The sequence below is a fragment of the Nelumbo lutea genome, chromosome 1 (genome assembly GCF_056320005.1).
Source record: "Nelumbo lutea isolate HS-2025 chromosome 1, American lotus-T2T, whole genome shotgun sequence".
Taxonomy (NCBI): Eukaryota; Viridiplantae; Streptophyta; class Magnoliopsida; order Proteales; family Nelumbonaceae; genus Nelumbo; species Nelumbo lutea.
The window spans coordinates 117,647,560-117,669,234 of record NC_142684.1 but is presented as its reverse complement, the minus strand read 5'-3'; positions in this window follow the sequence as shown (position 1 = coordinate 117,669,234).

The window sequence follows — 21,675 nt, the reverse complement described above, 5'->3', positions numbered from 1 at the left end:
GAGAAAATTTCAAGACTTCCTTGTTTTAATATATACTAGCGGGAACCCGTACAATACATGGGATTTATTAAGTGAAAGATAAATAATAAAAGGTCCATTTACTAAAATACCCTTGTAGTTTCATAGATTTACTAAAATATACCCTATAGTTAGCATTTTACTAAAACACCACTTATAATTTGCAATGGATTTAATCAATCTTTCATTAGATAACGGTGGAAAATGATATTGTTGACCCTAATGTTCATTTAAATAGATTTAATCAAAAGAAAATATAAATAGAAATACCATTTTTGCCCTTAATAAGACACAGACAACCACTTTATTGAATATATTTGGCCAATTATATTTTCTATATAAAAAAGAGCTAAGGATATTTTTGGAATAAAAAATCATAGGCCTAATGGTAAAACAAACACTCATTAATGAAAGGTATTAAGAAAATAAGTTGTAAAATATATGGGATGTTTTAGTAAAATGAAAACTACAAGGTAAGTTTAAGTAAATATATAAAACTATAATGTGTGTTCTAATAAATGACCCTAATAGATACACATAAGAATATACAATTGTTTTATATTTTAAACTTTTTAAATAATTAATAATTATTCATATTTTATATACTACTTTTAATAATTTTTTTATAATACAAAAATAACAATAATTAATTTCAGTTATGTTCATTCGTCAAACTTATGAAACTGACCAACCCGATCAACTCGACCCAAGTTGGTCGATTTTCTAGTATTTTATGTTGGCTTTGGTTTAAAAAATTCCCAATTCAACCAAGTTGGATCAGTTTCACTTTGGCCATTTGTAAACCAACCAAAATCGAATGACCTAACCATGATTTTATATTTTAAATATGAAAAGTGAGAAATTTCCCATATTTCTTAGTCTAAAATATCTTATTTCATAAATCTATTTTTTAATAATTACACTATAATTTTTAAAATTATATTTAATTTATAAGTTTAAATCTTTTGAATCAACTGGCCTTTTGTGAAAACGACGCAAACCGATACAACTTGAGTGGGTCAGTTTTCACAAAAGGTCAGTCGATTTCAACTGACCAACTCCCCAACCTGACCAAGTCGATTTGGTTGGCCAAATAGCCTACGGTCAGACCGAACCAACTCATGAACACTCATAATTTTAGCTAAATTAATAGTCTTATCTCCGATAAATAACAATAGTTTAATCTCCAATAATTATTGAAAATTTATAGCAAAAATACACAATTATTGAAAATATATTGATAATGAAAAAAATACAAAAATACAATAAAATATTAATTTTAGTATATATAATTATATAATAAAGACAAATTAAGAGAATAAAATTATTATTAATAAATCTTGATTTTTTTGAAAGTTATTTTCTCAAATTATTACTTGATATAAGTGAAATTAGTTATTTACAATATTATGTAAAAATATTAAATTATTAATTTCAATACTATGTTATAATTATTTCTCTAATTTACATAAGTTTTTAAATTTATTACATAATTTATTTATTTTAACTATTTAAATCAAGTTATGTTAAATATTTTGTTATTTAAATACTTAAATAATATGTAAAATATTTAAATTTTAAAATATTAATTATTTGTTCAATATAATTATCCATAAAATCTTAATTTGTATTATTATTACATAATTTCATTATTAATTTTGTAATATACTAAATTATTATTAATTTCAATATTATGTTATAATTATTTTTCTTCTTTGAAGAAAATTTTTAATTTATTACATAATTCCGTTATTTTAACTATTTAAAATCTAGTTATGATAAATATTAAAATTATCTATAAAATATTTAAAATTTTTAGTTATTTGAATTTTATTTATTTAAAGCTATTACATATTATTAAATATTTGAAAAACATTTAAATTGATAATCCAGAAAAACATAATTTAAATTGTTAGTACATAATTTCGTGATATATTTTGTAGAAATATAAAATTATTTTTTGTGTTTCTAATAATTCTTTTAAAGTTATTATATAATTTTATTAGAATATTTAAATAATTCTTAAATTTTTTAATCCAAACTTTCTTCAGATAGATATAAATAAAAAGTAAGGGAGGGGATAAATAGGAATTAGAGATAATTTAGGAGAGAAACTCTCTACAAAATTAGAGATAAATTTGGATATAAATAGGAGTTAGAGATAATTTAGAAGATAGCTAGGAATTAGAGATAATTTTGGAGAAAGTGGGGGAGGTAGTTTACAAGAAATTTTAGGAAAAGAGATTATTTAGGCTCTGGAAAAGTGCATCTCATTGGTCATTTACTAAAACACCCCTTATAATTTCATGGATTTACTAAAATCTACCCTATAATTTGTATTTTACTAAAACACCACTTATAATTTGTAATGGATTTAATCAATCTTCCATTATATGATAAAGGAAAATGACAGTGTCGACCCTAGTATGCATTTAAATAAATTTAATCAAATAAAAATAAAAATACCATTTTTACCCCTAATAAGACACAAACAACCACTATATTGGTTATATTTGGTCAATTTGTTTTCTATACAAAAAAAGTGTTAAGCGTATTTTTGAAATAAAAAATATGGGCCTAATGGCAAAACAAACACTCCTTAATGAAAGGTTGATTAAGTAAGTTGTAAAATACATGGGATGTTTTAGTAAAATGAAAATTATAAGGTAGGTTTAAGTAAATATATAAAACTATAAGGTGTATTCTAGTAAATGACCCTAATAGAAACATATAAGAGTATACAATAGTTTTATATTTTCAACTTTTTAAATAATTAATAATTATTCATATTTTATATACTACTTTTAATAAATTTTTATAATACAAAAATAACAATAATTAATTTCAGTTAGGTTTATTCATCAAACTGATGAAACTGATCAACCCGATCAACTTGACCTGAGTTGGTCAGTTTCCTAGTATTTTAGGTTGGCTTTGATTCAAAAAATTTTCCAACTCGACTAAGTTGGATCAGTTTTGCTTTATCCATTTGTAAACCTACCAACATTGGATGACTTAACCATTGATATATATTAATATTTTATATTTTAAATATATTTTTTAATATAGAAAAGTGAGAAATTTTCCATATTAGTCTAAAATGTTTTATATCATAAATTTAATTTTTAAGTTTAAATCTTTTGAACCGACTGACCAAGCCAAAAAATCAAGCTAAACCGATATAACTTAAGTGGGCCAGTTTTCACAAATGGTCAACTGGTTTCAATTAACCAACTCCCCAACCTGATAAGGTCAATTTGGTTGGCCAAACAACCTACAACTGAACCGAACCAACTCATGAACACTCATAATTGCAGCTAAATTAATAGTCTCATCTCTGATATAACAATAGTTTAATCTCCAATAATTATTGAAAATTTATAGCAAAAATACACAATTATTGAAAATATATAGATAATTAGAAAAATACAATAAATAATTAAAAATATATTAAATTAATCAATAAATAGTATAATCTCAAATAATAGTTTATTCTCTAATAAATATTAATCAATAAGTTATAACAAAAATACAATAAGTACAATAAACAAAATTTAAAATTTTCAATAATAGTGGTTTAATCTCAAATAATTATTGAATGTTTTTTGTTAAATAACAAAACAAAAATAAATTTATACATAATTATTGAAAATACATTTATCAGAAAAAACAATAAATAATTACTAAAATACAATAAATATTAATATTAGTATATATAATTATATAATAAATATATATTAAGAGTTTAAAATTATTATTAATAAATATTAATTTTTATGAAAGTTATTTTCTTGAATTATTAATTGATATAAGTGAAGTTAGTTATTTACAATATTATGTAAAAATATTAAATTATTATTAAAGTCATTTCATTATTAATTTTGTAAAATATTAAATTACTATTAATTTCAATATTATCTTATAATTAATTTTCTACTTTTAAGATTTTTTTTTAATTTATTACATAACTTCTTTATTTTAATTAATTTAAAGTCTAGTTATGTTAAATATTTAAATAATATGTAAATATTTAAAACTTTTTGTTATTTACTGAATATAATAATCCATAAAATTATAATTTATACTATTATATAATTTCATTATTAATTTTGTAAGATATTAAATTATTATTAATTTAAATATTATGTTATAATTATTTTCTACTTTTAAGAAAATTTTTAAATTTATTACATATTTTCGTTATTTTAACTATTTAAAATCTAGTTATGTTAAATATTTAGTTATTTACATATTTAAATAATATGTAGAATATTTAAATTTTTTATTTATTTAAAGCTAGTACATATTACTAAATAATTTTTTTATATTATTATTTATATATTTATAATATTTTGTTATTTAAGATATTTATTAATTGGAAATTTAAATAAGATTTTATTTTTAAATTTTAAGTTTTTATTATTTGAATAACATTTAAATTGATAATCTGGAAAAAGAGAATATAAAATATTAGTACATAATTTTGTGATATATTTTGTAGTATAATTTTTTTTTGTGTTTTTAATAAATATTTTAAAGTTATTATATAAATTTTTTGGATATTTAAATAATTTTTAAATTTTTTAATCCAAACTTTCTTTAGATAGATATAGATAAAAAGTGGGGCAGAGGATAAATAGGAATTAGAGATAATTTAGGAAAAAGTGGGGGAATAGTGGGGGAGGTAGCTTAGGAGAAATTTTAGGAGAAGAGATTATTTACGTTATTGGGAAAGTACATCTCACTGGTTGTTTCAAAAATGACATGGAATTAATAAAATAAAAAATTCAAAAAGACTTCCTTATTTTAATATATATATGATGTTGGAAAACAATGAACTATGAAAATCTTCCATCTTCGATTGTTTGATTTTGGTTCGTATACGAATATCCAAAGTGAAATTGATACAAAGCCGATTGAAAATACTAGAAAATCAACCAAGTTAGTTAGCTTGTATTAAAAATAGTGTTTTTGAACCGTAACTGACCTGAATGGTTGAACCATTCAGCCTGAAAAACCATAAAGGCAACTAGTTCTGTTTCCCCCTTCATCCATAGGCCCCATTGACTTGGTTAGCAACCCATTGACCCAGGTGGTTGAACCATCAACCCATTCGACCCAAACAATAGTTTTTTGTCATTTTTATTTTAATTATTTATTTTACATTGGAACAAGCCTTCCATTCAAACTGAATGATCGAATAACTGACCAAGAAACCGGTGGTTAGAGCGATTACTGTTCTGGCTAGATTTTTACATCATTGATTAAAATTTTCACAAAATATAAAAATGTATTGAAATAGAAAATAAATTTCCGCAAATCACAATAAATCATACTTTTCAATGAAATCCAAAGCTTCTATAATAAATTCCTCCTCATAAAACCAGATGCATTGAATCATAAAAGATTAAGAAAGACGAATTGAGGTGAAAATGGGATTCATTGATTGTTTTAGTAACAAAAAAAAGGGGAAAAAAGAGGGATAATCGATTAGTCCTACCAATGTTATGGTTAAAGAAGAGATCGTCTAAAAATGCTCTCTGATATACTGCCAGAGGGGGGAGAGAAAGAGAGAAAGAGAGACAAAGACCACATCAAGTTGGAATCGTTGCTAGAGATAAAGCCTCTGTAACATAGAAAGAGAGAGATCGTTGTTGAAGTCATTTGAAAACGTTCTCTAAAATACTGTTAGAGAGAGAGAGATAGAGAGAGAGAGAGGACACCTCAGACTAAAGGAATCTTGCTGGAGATAAACCCTCTCTCATATGCTTCAACAAAGATAGAGGGAAAGAGATAGTGGATAATTGAATAGACCATTGGGTATTTGGACTATATCCATTTTGGTCCACTAATTTATTAGGCAATGAAAATTTGGAACAATCCAGTATGATGTAACACTTCAAACTATCCAAACTGGTCCAGTTAGTTATGGTTTGGATGGGATCCAATCTGAACTTAGTTCATTGACACCCCTAGATATATAGCAAAAGCCTATGATGTAATGGGCAAATTAGCATTGTTTGTTATGTAGGTCTAGATGCCCAAGAATTTACCACTTGAAGCAATGAAAAATTTAAAAGCTTATAATTTCACAAAAAGCATGGTGCACAATAAAAAAGACAAGATTCATATAGGTGACCCCAATAGTTGGGGTTAAAGCTGAGTTCTCAATTGAGTTAAGTAGGGCTAAATGTGGTAGTATTAGTAGGTCTCTTCTACCATGGTTAAAGATCAAAATATCAATACATCCAATTCCCTCAAATGGAAGTGTTGTTGGTGTAGAAGCGTTGGATCACGTATCCTGAATCAACCCGTGAAGAAAAATGGAGAATACACAAAATGGCAAAATAAACAAAAATTCAAGCAAATAGAGATGAAGACATAAGAATTTGCATGGTTTGAAAAAAATCCTCCTACATCCTCAGGAAGAGCACACTCTAAAGAGATATTTTTCATTAAAATTGCAGAATAAGAAGAAGAAGAAGAAAAAGAAGATACAAGATATCTACTCCTTTTATAATTGACTTTGTGGTTACTCATAGCCACCTTCTATAACTAACTTTATGTTTGCCATGCATTGATAGCCACTTTCTGTAACCAACTTTATTTTTGAGTCAATTCCAACACTCTCCACCTTGACTCAAAAAAAAAAAAAAAACTTCAATTCTCTTATTCACTCTGCTCCATTTCTTTATCTAGAATACCCCCTCTTCCTGGGGCCTTCACAACTTAGCACTGTTGTATGTTTGAAAGATTCAGGCAATGCCTGGACCTCTCCCTTGGCAATGGCTTAGTCATCATGTCTGCTACATTCATTTGAGAAGAAATCTTCTCCAATTGAATGTCACCATCTGCTATAAAATCTCTGAGCCCGTGATACCGCACATTTATATGCTTAGTCCTTGAGTGGTATACTGGATCCTTTGCAAGACATATAACACTCTGACTGTCACAGTGAACACAAATGTTATTCTGATCAATTCCAAGCTCTTGAACCAATCCTCTCAACCATATAGCTTCCTTGGCTACCTCTACTGCTGCCATGTACTCTGCTTCTATAGTAGACAAAGCCACCGTATTTTGTAATGTATATCTCCAACTAATAGGACCTTGATCAAGAGTGAAAATATATTCCATAGTAGACTTTCTTTAGTCGAGGTCATTCGCAAAATCTGAATCTACATACCCAACCACTTTGTTTCCTTTCAAACCATTTTGAAATAGTAAACATGTATCTTGGGTACCGTTCAAGTAGTGCAGAATCCACTTTACAGCATTCCAATGCTCCTTTCCCGGATTAGCCATAAATCTGCTCACAACATTAACTGCTTGAGATAAGTCCGGTCTTGTGCATACCATAGCATACATAAGGTATCCAACTGCACCAACATATGGTATATGTATCATCTCCTCACATTCTTCCTTAGTCTTTGGAAAATGTCGAAGAGATAATTTGAAGTGCTGAACTAGTGGTGTGCTCACTGCCTTAGCCTCCTTCATATTGAATTTGGTCAATACCTTCTCAATATACCCTTTTTGGGTCAACCACAACTTCTCATTGCGCTTGTCTCTTTGAATTTCCATACCCAAGATTTTCTTTGCTCCACCTAAATCTTTTATCTCAAATTTCATGCTCAATTCCTGCTTTAACTTAGCAATTTCATGCAAACTCTCACAAACAATAAGCATGTCATCGACATAAAGCATCAATAGTATAATGGAGTCATCATGAAGGAAATGAAAATAAACACAACTGTCATACTTACTTCTAATGTAGCCATGTGAAGTCATAAAAGTGTCAAAACGTGCTTGTACCATTGCATTGGTGCTTGCTTAAGGCCAGAGAGTGACCTATTCAACTTGCATACCAGTTGTTCTTTGCCTTTCTCGACAAACCCATTGGGCTGCACCATGTAAATTTCCTCTTCTAAGCTCCCGTGGAGGAAAGCTGTTCTCACATCAAGCTGCTCCAACTCCATATCCCACATAGCTACCATCGCCAACATGATTCTAATGGAACATTGTTTCACTACAGGAGAAAAAATCGCATTGAAGTCTACTCCTTCCTTTTGTGCATATCCTTTCGCTACTAACCTTGCCTTGTACCTAATTGATTCACTTGCAAATGAAGCCTCTTTCTTTCTGTACATCCACTTGCACCCAATATCCTTCTTACCCTTAGGCAATTCTACTAACTTCCAAGTTTCATTCTTCCAAAGAGAAGCCATCTCCTCTTTCATAACACCCATCCATAGTGAGCTGTCCTTATCTTTCATTGCCTCCTTGTAGGTTATTGGATCATCACAATTAGCTGTTAATGCATATGCAATTATATCATCAAATCTGACTGGTTTTTTAATGTTTCTTTTAGCATTGCTTGCAGCAATGGAATATGGTGGTTCCTCTTAGAATTGTGCAACTTTTTTGCTTTGATAAGAAGAATCTGTAGCGACTTATTCACTACTCATTTTCTCTTCCTCACTTAGCTCCACTTGAATTGAGGTAGTGCTCTTCTCACCATCTCGGATTTGCTGCTGATTTTTCTTCAATATAAAAGCTTCACCAAATACAACGTCTCTACTTATCTCAACCTTCTTGGTGTTAGGATTCCAAAGTCTGAATCCTTTCACCCCTTTATTGTATCCCAGAAAAATGCAAGGTTTTGACTTAGCATCAAGCTTTGTCCTCTCTCTATCCTGCAATAAGACATAACAAGGGCATCCAAAAATTCTCAAATTTGAGTAATCAACCAAATTACAAGTCCATACCTTTTATGCTATCTTGAGTCCCAATGCTTTGGAAGGTGATATGTTTCCCACATAATAGGCCATATTAACTGCCTCGGCCCAAAACTGCTTTAGTAAATCTGCAAAGATTCTCACGCACCTTGCTTTCTCTAGTAGCGTCATGTTCATTCTCTCTGCTACCCCGTTCTGTTGTAGTGTGCTTGGAATAGTAAAATGTTGAGTAATCCCTTCTGCTGCACAAAATTTCTGAAACTCTATAGAGGTAAACTCTCTACCATTATTTGTCCGTAGGTATTTTATCTGCTTTCCAGTTTGTTTCTCCACTTTTGCCTTCCAAATCTTGAACTTTTCAAAAGCTTCAGATTTATGCTTCATGAAGTACACCCAAACCTTTCTGGAATAATCATCAACAAAGCTAACAAAATATCATGCTCCACCACTAGAAGTCACTAGTGATGAACCCCGTGTATCTGCATTCACATACTCAAGAATCTCCTTGCTTCTTTTAGTAGATGTTGTAAAACTAACTCTGCATTGCTTTCCAAAAATGCAATATTTATAGAAATCTAATTTGCAAGATTTAACACCATCAAGTAATTTCCTTTTGTGATGTTCTATCATGCCTCTCTCACTAATGTGTGTCAATCTCAAATGCCATAACTGACTAGAATCATCATCTAAAATGGATGTGACAGCTGCATCTCCAATGATAGTTTTTTCAATTAACCTATATAATGATCATTTTTCTCTCATTTTATGACAACCATGGCACCCCTTTTAACTTTTATGACTCCATCAGCCTCACTATATGTACACCCAAGATCATCTAAAGCACCAAGTGAGACTAAACTTTTCTTAAGATCTGGGACATGTCTAACATTTGTTAATGTTCTAACAATCCCATCAAACATCTTGATTTTAATTGTCCCAATCCCAATAGTTTTACACTCGGCATTATTTCCCATAAGAATTGTGCTGCCAACATGTGACTCATATGTAGAAAACCAATCTCTATAAGGACACATATGATAAGAACATCTAGAATCAAGTATCCAAGTATCCAAGTATCCAAGGGATCCATACCTGAGGAGACCGTAAGAAGATCTCCATCATTCTCTGTATCGGAAGCAACACTTGCCTCGTCTGCAACTTTTCCTTTCTTCTTTTGAGCTTCTGCAAATTTCTTGCAATCCTTTATCCAATGATCATCTTTCTTGCAGCACTTGCATTATGTTTTCTTCAATTTAGATTTTGATCTGTCTCTATTATTCTTATCTCCCCTCTCTTTCGATTTTTCCTGTTCATAACCCAAACCCTTTGTAGTCAAACTTTCACTATCACTAAAGGTAGGCTTTTGCCGCATCTCGTTTGATAGCAAAGTACTTATTACCTCATCCATCCCCAACGTATCATTTCCATACAAGATGGTCGTCACCAAATGGTCATACGATTCTGGGAGAGATGAGAGGAGAAGAATCACCTTATCTTCTTCATCAATCTTCACATCTACATTGAGAAGTTATGCAATCAACTGATTGAATGTATTCAAGTGATCCAATAAATTGGTTCCATCAGCCATACGCAAATTGTATAATTGCCTCTTCAAGTACAACTTATTGGTGAGAGATTTTGTCATATACAATTTCTCAAACTTTGTCCACAATCCAATGGTGGTTTCCTCATCGAGTACATTGTACATCACTTCATCTTCTCTGCCTTCTCCTTTCCAAGAAGAGCCTTGTGAAGACCTTGTTGTAATAGAACTGCCTTCACCCTCTTTTGCCACAACCCAAAATTCATCTTGCTATCAAGTTTCTCCACCTCAAACTTTATAGTTGGCATATTCTCCATCATAATACTTCACAGATTTAATAACCTTGCTCTAATACCATTTGTTGGTGTAGAAGTGTTGGATCACGTATCCTAAATTAATTCGTAAAGAAAAATGGACTACACACAAAATGGAAAAGTAAACAAAAATTCAAGCAAATAGAGATGAAGACACAAGAATTAACGTGGTTCGAAGAAAATCCTCCTACATCCACAGGAAGAGTATACTCTCTAGAGAGAGATTTTTCATTAAAATTGTAGAAGAAGAAGGAGGAGGAGGAGGAGGAGGAGAAGGAGAATATACAAGATAGTCACTCCTTTTATAAATGACTTTGTGGTTACTAATCACCACTTGTTGAGACTTGAGGGGGAGTTATGGACCATGAAGAGTTGCCAAAATCCTCCTACATCCACATGCATTAGACTTGTACACAAGAGATGGACACCACTTACAACCCAAAAGCCTAAGCTATCGAGTTATGGGCCACTCTTCTATATAAGTCTTTTGCACTTTTTGTGTCTTTCCAATGTGGGACTCTCTTTCATTCCTCATTCCATACACCTACTCACATGTGCATCCCAACAAGTGTGTGTACTAATATGGATGATGCTCTTTTTTTTGGTTTTATAGGAATTACAGAGGGTATAGTTAAAACCCCTGAAGTTTTAAAACCCCCAAACTTTTTTGTATCGATGTAGGTTTATAGGAAAAGGAGAAAGAAGATTAATTTAGTTTAAAACATTAAAAAGGTATTTTACAACATGCAATTGTCTAATTCTATGACTTGCTATATTGTTTTAATAAGTTTGATTAGCAATTTCAATTGTTACTTAAAAAGCCCTACAATTTTTGTTCTTCTATTGGCAAAATAAGAGAGCAATCAATCATCCCAACCTCAAGCTTGTAAATCCAACAACGTTTTGGTAATCATCCATGGAGAACATCCAGTGCTTGTCTTCTCCGACCTTGAGCTTGTAAATCCAATGGCTTTGTGGTAAATATCTAGCCACAAGCCTATTATTCCAAGGTGTTTGGTAAATCTTCGGCCATGAGCTTGTTATTCCAAGGAGCTACTTCGGATACTTTTTGGTTGTTTGGGTCTCTCTACCTTGGAGATCATTAGCGGCAACAAACAAGTTCCTCCTCAACTCAAAATCCATATACTCTCTCAAGGTGTTTGTTGAAATTACTATGTGAGTTCAGGATTCATTGCTCGTTTGAAAGGTCATTTTTCTTGTATTCATTTGTTATTATTTTCTTTTGAACCCTATCAAATAATTGAGTCATCGAGTGGAAATGAAAATTTATGCTTGGAACATAAGGGGTGGAAGGGGGAAGGAGAAAACTGAACGAGGAGGAGGAGGGGAAGAAGTTAATTAATCAGCTCTTGTATATTGAAGGGGTAGTGATATGATGTGTTGCTCATTGTGACACTAGCAAGTGCACTAGCCGTTCAAGTAATAAAGTAGAGAGTGAAGTATCGTTCCCACGAGGATTTAGGAAACAATTACCAATACTAAATTGAGCACTTCTTATCTGATCAACAAATAAATCAAAACTCTAATGAAAGTTAAGAAATCCTAAATTAAAATCTATCTAAATCATTGGCCCAATTGCCTTCAATTCAGGTTAGAAGAGTAAGCAGTAAATGTCAATCTCAGAATTCAGCAATCTAACCATTTGGATCATTCGAATGAATCATGATTGAACCTTGGTTTGGTGAAACCCCAAGGTCATGAACAGCCTCTCTCAAGCGCATGTTCATCCTATGCATGAGTGACGGTTCTTCTATCTCTAGCAAGAATCTAATCCCCATGCATGCATTTCTTCAAACACTTCTAAGGCATCAATTCAAATCTGAATTGATCACCAACTGAATTGTGCAAGTTATCTCTAACCTTGCACTCAATTCAGTTCTTGAATAGTAGATCTGAATTCCTAGAGTTTCTCTCAAGCACTCTAGGAATTACAAGCTGTAGATTAATTCACCCAATCTGAAAATTGCAGATCTGAATTCTCTTTCAAGCAATTCAGATCTTGCAATCTCAGATCTGAGAATTCAGATCTGAGTTTTGAAGGTTAGTTGGCCAAATTACTCTACAATAACACCCTTATTCAAGAAACTTCAAGTACAATTCATGACCATTTGAATGAATAAAAAAGAATTAGATTGCTGAACTGAAATTTTATAAGCTGAAATACATCAAGGAAGAATGGAAACAAGGAGAAAGAAGAAAGAAAAAATATACAAAGAAACTGAATTCAAATCAAAAGAGAATGAAACTACAAATGATTTATTACAAAAGATCTTTGAATCACAAACCCTCAATTTGAACTCACCTTCTCTTCTAGCTTGCTTGTCTTGAACTTCCTTCAGCCCTTCTTCTTCTTCTTCCTTGCGCCTAGCCTTCTTCTCTTCTCTTCTCTCAAGGTGGCCGAACCTCTAAGAGTGGGAGAGCCTTCCTCTCAAGCAATTGAACAGCTTTCTCCCCTCCTAGAGGCCTCCTTATATAGTTTTTCAAGGGGGCTCTTGCCCCTTCTTGAAGCCTCTAGAATGGGGTGTATTACACCCCTCATGAACCTTCTAGAGTGCTCCCTCCTTCTCTTCAAGAAACTCCTAGAAGTTGCCGCCCCTAGCTCCCTTTGGGCTGCTATTTGGGCTACAACTTAGCTTGCTTTTGAGCTCATGTAGCTACACTCTAGGCTGTTATTTGGGCTAAAAATGGGCTGGGCCGAAATTTCCTTCTTGCTAGGCTTCTTCCCTTGGATTTTCCAAAGAGTTTCACTTGCTCTTCTTGGGCCGAATGAAATTCTCTTGCTCTCATGGCTGGGTCGGGCTGAACTTGATAAATTCTGGGTTTTCTTTTCTTGCTTTTGCCTTCTTTTTGTTGATTTGGCTCCCCCTGAAATCTTTCTTGCAATCAAGCTAAATTAAGGCAAAAATTAATAAAATCGGCATAAAAATCCATGCTAAAGTCCTCAAAAATTATAGATAGATTGTAAGTTCATCATGATACCTACACAAGGTCTGAAATGGGGTCTCTTATGTGCTTGGAAACAAGGAATTTAAATTGAAGTGCAAGGTATGAGTAGCAATCATATTGATGTGTTGGTTAAAAATTGTCCCATATCAAGCCCTTGGCTCATAACTTTTATTTATGGTTCTCCTATCAAGTATGAAAGAAAACAATTTTGGCATGACCTCAGGTTGGATGGTAATAGAAATAACTACCCTTGGTTAATGATGGGTGGTTTTAATGATCTAATTAATTGGGAAGAGTACAAAGGGTATAAAAAAGAAGAAAAAAAATCCAAAATTTCAATCGATCTGGAATAGTTGAAAAAGGAAAGAGAATTAATAGACTTTGGCTTTTATTGGGCCTTCCTTCACATGGTCAAATAGGCAGGAGGGATGGAATCATGTAAGTGAAAGATTAGACAAGGCTTAGGCCAATGTTTTGTGGTGTGATTTGTTTAAAGAAGGGAAAGTGTGGAAACAAAACTATAAAAGCTGAAAAAGGCTTTGACTGAATGGAACCACCCATCTTGGGAGCCGTTGGATCCAATCAATCTGAACCATCTATAATTGGCTATACCGGTTATAAATAGGGGCCTTGGGGTCCCATTTCCTTTGTCCTATTTGAGCTCTCGCATTTGGAGGTCATGCGCTAACTTCGGTGTCTCCATGTCAGTCTTTCGTCTTTGATCTTCAAGGTCGGTCTTTGGTCTTCTCCCCTAGGTAAGCCGTCTTCCTTTGTTCTAGTTCATTCTTTTACTTTGTTCCAATTATGTCGATAGTAGCTTGTTTAGCGAGGAGGTAGTATAGTTTGACCAAGCTGAGGAGGGTACCTCGGCTCAAGATCTAAAGTCTAGTCCAACTGAGGTAGGCACCTCGGTTCAGGGCCAACGAGTCTCTCATAAGAAGGCCTCGTCTTCTCATCATGTAGCTTGTCCTAGAGGACTAGACCATTTTGGCCCTTCCACAATGTTTGTCAAGCAGATCTGTGCTCTAGCTGCTTGGTACAAATTCCCTGAACGGTATGGTTACTACCTTCCCTTAGAAGGTTTTCCTCGAGACCATGATGATGAAGAGATAACCATCTTTGCGGGGCACCTGAAGGTCAGGCTTCGCTTTCCACTTCACCCATTCATTGTCAAAGTTTTAAAAATTTTTGATGTCACCATTGATCAACATCACCCGAACTCAGTTCATACCTTAGTCGGTACCATTTCTCTTTTTCATGACTTTGACCTCCCTTGAGATATAGACACCTTCAACTCAGTATGCTCAATAAAACAGAACCCTGCTAGTCCTATGACCAAGGACAAATATAGTTACTATATGTCCCTCCAACTTGGATACAAGCTCCTTCACGAGTATCCCTCAAAGATCCCAATCGAAAAGAGGAGATATTTTACTCTTATTGTTAACGGGGGGTGGCCTTTCCCAACACACTAGAGGAAAGGTATTAAGGACCCCAGGGATTGGATGGATAGGAGAATGCAGAAAAGAATGTATGACCCGGTGGAGTTCAGCTTGAAATTAGAGGATTACTTGACTGAGTAGAAGCTGGTTAAGGTCGGGTTGAGTCCTCCGAGTAGGTTGCTGATAACTCTATAATTTGATGCCTTAAGGGCATCATTTAAGGGGTATTTTGGGCCTTAGAATAGTTAAATTGTCTCCTTTTCCCAGTTAAATTCAATATTGTGACCTCTGAGGGTCTCTATGCAAATCCTGGGGAAAACTGGGGAAGTTTCAAGGCTGAAATATAGTTTTTGGGAAGCTAGTGTGAAGTCCAGCTAAGAGAGAGAGTGTTTTTGTGAAAAACTGAGCCCAAGAGGGCGCCTCTTATCTGCTAAACCCAAAATGGCGCCCCTCCTATTGTATTAGCATACTCCCCTCTCCTTAGAAAACCCTAGGGCGCCTTTCCACTCATTTTTTTCATCTCTAACAAACCCTAGCCACCCCTAACTGCTAAATCCTCACCTTCTATCCCTTCCTAACATCTAATCTTCACCCTCCATTCTAGGGCACCATCTTTGGAGTGCATTCTAACCTTAGGGTGCCACCTAACTCCTAATCCTCACCATTCAGCCTTTAGCCACTAGATCTCAACCCTCTATTTCATTCTCTATCTCAACCATTCACCTTAGGGTGCCTAAATCTCCACCATCCAATTCTGGGTGCCCAAATCTCAACCCTACATAATATTGGGTACCCTTTCCTTCTCTTCTTAGCTTTAGGATCACCTCAGAACCATCCTAACCCTTCATTCTAAACCCTGGGGCACCCATATTTCTACTAAATCCCAGTTGCCAACCCCTCTTTCTCTCTAATCTCAGTTTTATCCACCCTTCTCTATAAAAAGAACCCAATGGCTCCTGAGAAGGGGTTGGGATTCCGCCCGCAGGTAAGACGGAAGCCTGATCTTAATAAGTTCAAGGGTAGAGGAAGAGGAGAATGCCTAGGCAAGAGGAGGGGTTCCTGCTTGCAGTTCGCCAAAGCCACTACTGCCACCTCTGGAATCGGATCCCAACCATTTTAATTCAGTTTTAGATTTAAATTTTGTTCTTTAATTTCCAGTCTGATTTTTCCTTCCTGCAAATTTACTTTTATTCAGTTTAATTTTTTATTTGTTTCTTTTCTGCATATCTGGAATTCAGCCAGGTAAGATGGAAGGCCTAGCTCAAGAACTTCAAGGGTCAAAGGAGAGATCTGGAGAATGCTACCTCAGATCAGATTACAAACTTTTTTTATTTAATTTATTTATTTATGTTATTTATTTATTTTTATGCACTTTTCACTTTCAACAGTGTTCGAATTTTATTTTTAATGAATTCCAATTTAATTAATTAAAGTTTTGTGATTCTACAACTTCCCTTTGTGTTTTTTTTTATCCAGATTAAAGCTTGTAACAATTTTCCCTCGCTTCCTTGTGGATATGACCCATTCTCACCATTTACTGCATTTGTAATTGTTATGAGAAACGAAGAAACTTACAAATATTAAAACTAGTGTTCCGAAGTGGTTAATGACACGCTTCCGAACACACCAGTCACCACTTCGGGCACGGGTAATTTGTCTTTCCATAATGCTTTGTCTTTGTGTTGCTTTGACTGACTTTCTGCTCGTCTCCTATAGGCATCATGACTAATCTTTCAATGGAGGGGCTCTTCTCTGACATTTAGAAGAGGAAGAAGAAGTCCTGAGGTGATTTTTCTCAGGGACCAACAGTTGAGTCCGCTGCCCCTACTAAGGCCAATGAGGCCCCGATTATCAACTTGGTGAGGAGGACCAAAAATGGAGGTCACCACTCCATCAGCCCAAGGTGGCCCGTTCTTTCAAGCTTCAATCCAGTCATCCCGGGGCCAGCTCTTCAGGTGAGGGCCCCGAGGAGAACCGAAGCAAATGAACTTCTGGGCCAGCCTCAAAAAGAGCAGGGAGTCTATTTTCCTTGAGGAGATCTCCCAGCTTACCGAGCATCGAACTCACGGATTAGGCGTGAAGGCATTATGCTATCTTATGGTGGTATGTCCCGATCTCATTATTGTGCTATTGTTAGGATGTCATCTTTAGTACTTAGTGAAATTTATTCCTTTTGTAGACCAATTCTATGATTCACGCCCTCCTGAAGCAGTCCAAACAACAGGTCTTGAGAATGACAAATACTGAGGTGGTGGCTATGGAATGCCAGGTTAGAGTGGAGAAGGCCGTTGATGTCATCAACAAGTTAGAGGGCAAGGTGGTGGCGAAACATGATCACTCTGAAAGGTAGGCACTTGAGATTGAGGAACTGCAAAAGGAGGTAGAGAGGTTGAAAAAGGAAGCAAAGGAGCAAAAGATCACTTCCGCTGAGCGTGAGGCTATTCTCACCAAGGGGATCAAAGAAGTTGAGGCTCTTGATGTCAAGAAATATAAGGCTTCGATGGAGTTTCATAAGGAGAGACAAAACCTTGGTACCACAACCTTCCGCAAGGGCTTCAAGCTCTGCTGCATGATGACAAGGCAGGCGTTTCCCGAGCTCGACCTTGGACCTATCACCACCTTGGTCGTCACTTCGGCGATGCTGGATATGGTCAAAGAAGACTCAAACTCTGAGGAGAAGGATGATGACAATCTTGACAAGGGAGCTATGGAGAAAGACAATAAGGATGCTGTTGTCGAGGAAGCCATGGAAATCGATGAAGCGAAGGATGACTCTATTACCATCGAGGAGGATGGGGGAGGGGAGCCCCATAATGAATGATCACTTTTTTTGCTTCTTTTCTTGGACCCCCACTGTACAAATATCACTTACCGAGCCTCCAAGCCCGGTCTAGTAGAATTTTCACTTTTTTTATGTACAAACTCATATTTTGAAGTAAATGAAAATATAGTTGCTCTTTTGACCACCTCGCGTACAAAATCTTCTAAATACTCAACTTCACAAAAAATCCTCTAAGTGTAGATTCTCCCAAGGTGCCTAACTTCTATAACGACTAGGCACGGTATGGGGTGACACGAGGTGACTGTGAGCAGAGGCAACTAAGCACAATAAGGAATATAATCCAAACTAACCATGCACCAATAAGGCATAAATAAAGATTTACCCAAACTGTCCATATGCTTAAAAGCGATTGGGTCTTAATTTATCGCATTGCCGAGGTCATTGCCAACTCGGTGATGGGACCCTTAGGCTTAGAGTGACTCGACGTCACTCTTTGATATATCATTTAGCCAATGTACGACTTGACCAAGTCGCCGAAGTGGGTGGTCATTCATCATAGGCTAGTAGAATCCTTGCCTTAGTGCTTTTTGTGGCAAGTGCCTCACCCCTAGGTGTCCTCCACAGAGACCTTCATGGATCTCGTGTAGCACCTGTCTTGCTTTGGAAGGTCGCAAGCAGCATAGGTAGGGGAGTGTAAAGGATCTCCTATACAACTGCTCACCAATAAGGATGTAGCAAGTTGATTGATGCTCTACCCTTTGAGTTGCATTATGATCTACTAGTAGAGTCTAGTGGAGAAGATAATCAATGAGCGGGTCAATAAAGCTCAATTTTGTAGTCAACACAGGAGTGACCTCTTCTGCCGTCCTCACAATGCTAGGTCGCAACAGGTCTTCAATGTACACCATCCTCATGGTGATGTCGCTTGTGTTGGTCAGCTTAAAAAGAACATTGACCTCAGCATTTTATGATCTTGGTACTTGTCGGATGAACCAAGAGTGGAAGCCAGGTAGAAGTTCCCTCACTTTGTCCAAATAAGTCATCATGGCGGGTTCTCGAGCCTCGTATTCACCATTCACAACCAATTAAGAATCACTGCATACCACGACGCCTCGTACTCTGCTTCGTTGTTCGATGCTTCAAAAGCAAATCGAAGAGCATACTCTAGCTTCACCTCACTTGGTCCATATAGTATGAGTCCGGCTCCGCTTCCTCGTTGATTAAACAAGCCATTGACATGGAGGATCCAGGGATTTTCATCCCAGGCTGGGGTCTCCCTAGCCAGAATGGGTTCCGCGCAGGTTGATGCCTCCAACGTGATGGTCGACTCATTCACCTCAGGGGCCGACGTGCTGAACGTACATTAAATGACGAAGTGAACCAGGATCTATGCCTTAATTTCTAGGCGTGGCTTAAATCGGATGTCGTATTCGCTCAGCTCAATGGCCTACTTCATCAATTGCCCTGAGACCTCAATATTTTGAAGAATGTGCCTCAAAGGTCTATTAGTTAGGATGACAATGGTGTGGGATTGAAAGTAGGGACATAGCTTCCGAGCTACTATGATTGTGAAGACCAACTTCTCAATGTCGGGGTACCTAGTCTCAGTTGCCTGCAAAACCTTACTGATATAGTAGACAGGTCTTTGGACCTGGTCTACCTCCCTTGTTAGTACCGAGCTTACTACTTCATAACTCACAGAGATGTAGAGTTTTAGCTCGTCTCTAGGTTTAGGTCGGGTCAATACCAGTGGTGAGCTTTAGTATTTCTTGAGCTCATCGAACGCGAGCTGGCACTATTTGGACCACTCAAAGTCCTTGTTCTTTTTTATGGCCTTGAAAAAGGGTAAACACTGACTAGCCGATTAAGACATAAATCGGTTCAGGGCGGCAATTCAGCCAGTTAACCATTGTACCTCTTTTATTGTAGCTGGAGTAAGAATACATGAAGCTCAACAACTCGTGCCCCGAGGTTGCGTCTACCAAGCGTTCTATTCTGGGAAGGGGGAAGCTGTCCTTTGGGCAGGCTCTATTGAAGTAGGTGTAGTCGGTGCACATGCGCCACTTGCCGTTAGGTTTCTTCACGAGCACATGATTGGCTACCCAGTTTAGGTAGTGGATCTCTCTAACGAAGTCTACTACAAGGAGCTTCCAGATCTCCTTATCTACTACCCTCCACCTCTCTAGGGTGGGGTTTCTTTTCCTTTGTTTGACTGACCTAACTAAAGGGTCCACATTAAGTCTGCAAGTAATCACACTTGGGTCTATGATGGGCATTTCTACTGCTGACCATGCAAAAACATCTAAATTATCAATTAAAAAACTTACCAGAGTAAATTCAAGTGGCTAATTCAGGTGAGCGCCAATCTAGACTTTTTCCTCCATCGGTGTAGCTCACTCATCTATATTCTTGGGGGGCGGCTCTAGCTTGATGTAGTTGGCTTCCTTTATTTGCATCAAAATCTTGCCCCATTTTATATTCAGGGTGGTGTAGTTGCGGTTCTGGACTGATGGGGTTCTAGATTGCTGACCTGATTTGGTGTAGTTGTGGCTCTTTTAGGCGATCTGCTTCACCTGCTGTGTATCGACCTGCTTTTCTTTGGTGATTTGATTTTTCGCTGATGGTGCTTGCTGCTACTTCCCTCATCTTTTGTTCTCTTCCTCTTCCTGGCCTACTACAGCTCAAACCGAGATCCGAGAGCCTCCTCCGCCTTTGTGAACTTGTCAACTTTTGTGAGGAACACCTCAATGGAAGTTGGGGGGTTCAACTCAAGTTGCCAATGCAGATCGGGGTGGCAAACTCCCTTTTGGGCCATGGTGAGCTGTATGGTCGGGTTGAGGTTTGTTACCTGGAGCCTATCAAGGTTGAATCTTTTGATGTAGTCCCTGAGAGGCTCGTTTTCTTGCTGGACCACGTTCAATAGGCTTGTTGCTGACTTTGGGCACCTCTTGTTTTTAGCGAAGTGCGTGGTGAAGAGCTCTATGAATTGGCTCCAATTTTTTATTGAACCAAGGGGCAGTCCCCGGTACCACAATCTCATTGTACCTCTGAAGGTTGTAGAGAAGGCCATACAGAGGCAGACATCATATGCTCCATGGAGTAACATCAAGGATTGGAAACTATCGTTGTGGTCGTTTGGGTTGGTCGTCCCATCATACGTTTCTAGGCTAGGTGCTTTGAATTTCTTTGGTCGTGGAATTGTGAGAATCTCTGGTGCTAACGGGGAAGGCCAACTTGATGCCAGGGAGGTCAGTTGCATAGCGACTGAGCTAACTTCTTCCTTCTTCTCCTTTTTGGCCTCCACAATAGGGGCGACACTACATTTTGTGATGGTGTGACGTGTGCGTCTGCAACGTTGTTTCTTTGATACTTCATTAATGTTGTTTGCTTCTGTTTTCGCCAGGGTCACAGCCTTAGTGTTTTCCTACACAGGGGCTAGGTTCTGGTTGTTGAGGTGGTAGGACGGGTTTGGGGCTAGGTCCCTGCTCTTGTCACTGGGTTGTTGGTCTTTTTAACGGCTGTTCTTTTGCTAATTATTCTGCTGGTTGTACTGCTTATTGTACTGTTGCTGCTGGACCACAATGTGACGTGGTGGCGACAAACGCCAAGGTGGTGTTGGGCCCCGAGGTGGTGTCGGAACCCAAGGTGGTGATGGGCGTTGAGGTTGTTGGTGCTGCTAAGGCTACTACGACGGCATGAAGGCTCTGAACCTCTCCTCCCATATGCGCATTTGGAGATTCATTCTTCGAATGTATTACACCGGCTCATAGAACTGCCACGCGCCTATCCCTGCAAGAACCGAAAATGGCTCTAGTGCTGGGAGAGGGATGCTCACATGAGGCATTGGCACATTTGCCTGTTGTAATGGGAA